This window comes from Cucurbita maxima, unplaced genomic scaffold, assembly GCF_002738345.1.
Source record: "Cucurbita maxima cultivar Rimu unplaced genomic scaffold, Cmax_1.0 Cma_Scf01386, whole genome shotgun sequence".
Classification (NCBI taxonomy): domain Eukaryota; kingdom Viridiplantae; phylum Streptophyta; class Magnoliopsida; order Cucurbitales; family Cucurbitaceae; genus Cucurbita; species Cucurbita maxima.
The window spans coordinates 1-5,197 of NW_019273402.1; the positions used below are offsets into that span (position 1 = coordinate 1).

The following is a 5,197-nucleotide window of genomic DNA, read 5'->3' on the forward strand; positions in this document are numbered from 1 at the left end:
TTGTAGTTTATTTGAACACTTGCATACTAGACCATCAACTTTTTGTTTTATAGTCCAACAACCGCTCAAGAAAATAGATTTCAAACTTGAGAGAAAAAAATATACTGAGGAGTTAAAAATGTTGCAACTTTTTAGAAAGGGCATTTGGTCTAGTGGTATGATTCTCGCATAGGGTGCGAGAGGTCTCGAGTTCAATTCTCAAAAGAATGAGCCTCAAAGAAAACAATTCAAACACCGTAGTGTATATTCTTCCATCTTAAAACTATGATGATGCTCTTTTTTAATATCATTTTATCTTTTCCACTTTCAATAGGCATTCTTTAATTGTGTATTCCCCGATATGTGTCTCAAATGGAACTATCAAACTAAAACTTACATTATTTTCTTCTCAATACAGTAATTTCCATAAAAAAACATAATATATAGTCCATACTAAGGGCATTTGGTCTAGTGGTATGATTATTGCTTTGGGTGCAAGAGGTTGTCCAAAAGAAAAAAAGCACTAAAATAATTAATTATCAGGTTTATGAAAAAGAAATTGTCATTCTTTTGTCTTTTAAAATCCATACTAAGGGCATTTGGTCTAGTGTTATGATTCTTGCTTTGGGTGCAAGAGGTCTCGAGTTCGATTCTCGGAATGCCCCTCCAAAAGAAAAAAAGTACTAAAATAATTATCGTTTCAGGTGTGAGAGGTCTCAAGTATATCGTTTCTACTATAAAGGCATTTTCCTGAACCAACCGGGCACAAAACGCCGAGGTAGAAAGTCGAATGCGAGCTCTTTTCGCGTATACGCAATTGCAAGTATGAGTGCTAGGTAAGAGAGAATGTCGAATGAGAAAGACATTCAATTACGGCAACATTCGCAACTACCAAAGTGCACTAAACCTAATAGAGATCTTCGATCTAATAATAATGGAACTTCAAGCCCAAATTCTATCTGAAGTTTACGAATTGAAGAGAAAATGGATCTGAGTTATACACGCTTTCTTTCTTTTGTCTTTTAAAATCCCTTACCTTATAAATCATCAGACAGATTTATGAAAAAGAAATTTCGAGTATGACTTAGTGATGCTGTCATGCTATTTGAATAGCCTGAAGTCATCATACCTATCCACCGGTTTCGAAGACTCCTTCGGCATCAATGTGCTCCAATGAAAGAGATGTCAATTCGTATGGCAATGTGGACTCGACTCAGGATGAGGATTCCGCTTTTCATATTGCTGCTATGAGCTGAAAGAGCTGGTAAGCTATCTCACTAAACGAAAAGAAAAAGCACATACGGGTTGACCTCGTTACAAGTGGCGGGGGCTAGCCAAAGAAGGTCAGTCGAACTAGGTTAGGACCCTTGATCTGGTTCAGCTAGGTTCTTCCATGCGAAAATGTATGTGTATCCGTATCTTCTTTTTGTTTATACGTTTGGAGAAAACTGCTAAGCCCGCCTTTCTTACCAAGTGTGATTCAATCTTTCAGCTCAAACTTTCCTCTCGTCCGACGGAAAAGGTAGGATTACGACTACCTTTTCCTTTTCTTGCCGGAGCCAAGGGATCAATCAGTTTCTACCAAAAAGTTTGCTATCTATTAGTTGTCGTAATCGAATGTATTTCTCATTTCATGTTAGCTCCTCCAAGAGCTTCCAGGTCCGTAGTAGACGAAACCTTGAACTTCTATTGAACTTATAGCATTGCCTGTTGAGCTCGCCGTTGAGGGTTGGCCTTACAGGAGATCGAGCAACCTTTCTTTCCTTGCCTGGTATGCTTTCCTGCTTATCGTGTAACTAGCCAACTAGCCAAACTAAGAGGGAGAGGGATCATGTCAATCAATTTTTATGTGCATTTTGTCCGTCCTGTACTTGCCTGCTTAGCTTTCTTAGCCAACATCACCGATTTCCCCCAAACCAAGAGGTTCGCTTATCCATACCCAACAGTCACACTTTCAGCTGAAAGACTTATTTTTTTTTCATAAAGTCGGTTCATAGATCAAGAAAGAATGAAGCTGCTTACAGGGACGGTTACGCGATACGTCTTTTCATACTCACCTTTTCTTTAACCCTGCTATCAACCGAGTCATTCTCGTTTGTTTCTTTAAGGGGTCTCCCCATTATAGATTACTCGGATTGGTTGTCGCATCCCTGTGCCAAAAAGTATGGGCGAGTTTGGTTTGAGCGTTCATCGATTGGGTGGATCATATGCTCCGGAGGGGTGAGACGAGGTGTAGCGCATCTGTTTTGGGTATGTTGTCCGCTAAAGGTTTTAGGAAATGGGTACAAATTTTCTACATAGGTCATCTGTGGTCACAATCCTTTCAAGGAAGATGCTCCCAAATAATCGGTGAACAATAGCCTATAAAAAAGTTTCAGAGAGCAAGAAGAGATAGAACAGAGAATAGGAGTGAGTTGTGCAAAGAAGAAGGAACTAGTAGGTTTAATTTGGGTTCGTTTGAACTAAAACACGAACCAAAATTTTTCAAACGAACCCAAATTTAAGACTCTCTAGCCCAAAGTCCATATGTGGTAAGAAAAAAAAAACCTTCCGTGGCCCAACCCTTATTCGCAGTCCACATCCAACCATTTCTTTTTCAACCTACACATATGCTCCATGCCAAACTCACGTAACTAGTCAGAAGATGCGGCCCACAATTGAAAGAAAGACAAGTGTAACAATCGCACTCTTGCAGTAGTGAGACAATAATTATGTGACATTTGTTCTAATTCAGTGAACAAGTCAACCATGCAAAATTCAGACTGAACGAAAAATAGCAGTGTATGCTTAAATCATGTTTAGAAGAAATATTTTAGAAAACGTGAGCGAGGAAAGACGTCAAAAACAATTTCAAATAGAGCAATGTTATAAGCTAAAAGTGAATAAACAACAACTGGTCACGTTCTCCTATAGTACATTTTGGGACATTTTAGTTCTGATGAGTGTAAATAAGATTTTGAGGACTAATCATACATACCGTAGGATTAATCTGATTGACGCTGTCCATAAACATGACGTTCAACATCATCAAAGAGAAGACGACATCGGGAATATTGAAGGTGTTGTCAAATATGTACGAAAATACGTCGGCTATGAACAAGGTGTATTTGATGCAGAGGTTGTTCAATCTACAAATGTCGATATGTTGCAAATCATATAAACTAGTTCAACATGATTGTAAGTCAATTGAGTTGGGTGGACATTATGTTAAAAAATGAAATTAAAGCATTGATTTTTGTGTAATCTTTACTCGAGTCGTGGTATACTGTTGTTGCTGCAATCAACAGTTCACGAGGATCTAATAAATTGAAATTTAATGAAATTCAAGATGTCAGCGAAAGCCCAAACGAGAAATTGGAGATTCATCAGACAATGCTCTCATTGTTGATCGAAGGGGAAGAAGTAAATCAAAGAGCCCAAACAAACATGGGTGATCAAAATTAAGAAACGGTGAAAAATCTCCAAACAAACAAAACGAAAGAGTTGAAATTGTGGAGAAAAATAACACTTTCGAACAGATTGTACAAAATTGAAGAAAAGAAAAATCACAAATTTGAAGATAACAATAATTCCATATGTTCAGCAAAGATACTGAGAATACTTTAATCCTTAGCGTGAATAGCCCAATTGAATTTTGGATTTTAGATTCAGTTGCATCGTTTCATTCGTCTCCAAGTAAGGAATTTTTTCAAAATTTAAAACAAGGAAATGTTAGGAAGGTGTATATTGCCGACAACAAAACGTTGGAGATTGTTGGAGATTGAAGGGAAGAGAGATGTCTACATATAAACTTTAACAGAAAATGAGTGAGTGGACATTATAGAATGTCATAAATATTTCTGATCTCAAGAAGAATCTGATCTCTATTGGTCAGTTGGATAGCACAGGTTATGCAGCCGAGTTTGGAAAGAGTTTGAGAAAGATTGTGAAGGGTGTCATGGTGGAAGCATGACCTAAAATATGGAACCCTATACACCAACTAGAGTGTATAAAAAAAGTTGTTGTTGCTAAGAGGGTTTCCAATTCAAGTAACAGCAACAACAACCAAGTTTTTACACCCTACAGCAGTGTCAATAGACTTGTACATATGAGCATCAAAGAAATGAAGATGATGGGTGCAAATGAAGTTTTAGAAGGCCTAAAATCTATTGATATGGGTGTTTGTGAGAGCTGCGTTATGGAAAAATATAAACGAGTTAGCTTCACAAAAGCTGCTAGAGAATCAAAGAAAGTGCGATTGGAAATGGTCCATACAGACGTTTGGGGACCATCTCTAGTTTCTTCATTTATAGTACCAAAATTTCACGGATTAGATGTCTCGCATTGTGCAACGAAAACTCTCTGTTTTCCTAAGGCTAGTTATATATCTCATGAACACTCTTTTCCTCCTCACGATATCTAGACACTATAACGTTGATCCAGTATTGTCTTATATAGTTAACGTTCACTCTTTAACGTCCAAGGACATTTTATAACTACCACGAAAATCAAAACATACAATAAATTTATACAAGTTTTACAACATATCATATACTACAAAATAGGGTTAGACTGCTTACTTTGTCGCGGAGAGACGTGTTTGAGCTGAGTCAAAGAGATATACGACTCTTTATCCTAAGAAAACATTTATATAATTTAAAATCCGGCTACTCTGATACCAATCTGTCACAACCCAAATTTCAAAGGTTCAAAACTCAAATAGAAACTAAAATTGAAAGTTAAAACAAATAAAAATAAAAGTAAATTAATATAAAATAATGCTGTAAAATTAAAATAAGATTGAAAAAACAACACCACATTAAATATAAAATTAAATTAAATTATAAGACAGTGTTGTTCAAATTTATCCAAACAAAAAAAAAGTGTCCTAAAAAGTTTACGACTCATAAAAACAACTACCTAAATTATGTCCTAAAAATTTGAAAACATAAGTTGTAGTTGATAATTACACAAAAAATTCCCTAAATTCATGAATTTGTGTCCAATTAATTAATCCTAAAGATTGTAACTAGCATATAGTAATTGAAGCTCCACATGAAGTAATTTAAAGTTCCCCAAATTTTATCTCATCTTTAATAAAGCATGAATTGCACGAAAGTTTATGAAATGCTTATAGACTCCAACTCTGAGTACTATTAATGCAATTATGTTTCATATGAGTTTGTCATAAATGAAACTAAGGTGCATTCAATACAACTTTATTTTCTTGTCATATGAG

General features: G+C 36.0%; 1 non-coding gene across 1 annotated transcript; it reads left to right on the forward strand.

Annotated features, from left to right (window-relative positions):
• Positions 1–572: 572 nt before the first annotated feature.
• On the forward strand, positions 573–644 carry TRNAP-UGG. Its single transcript has one exon. It is a non-coding gene; the product is annotated as a tRNA-Pro (tRNA).
• Positions 645–5,197: the final 4,553 nt, after the last annotated feature.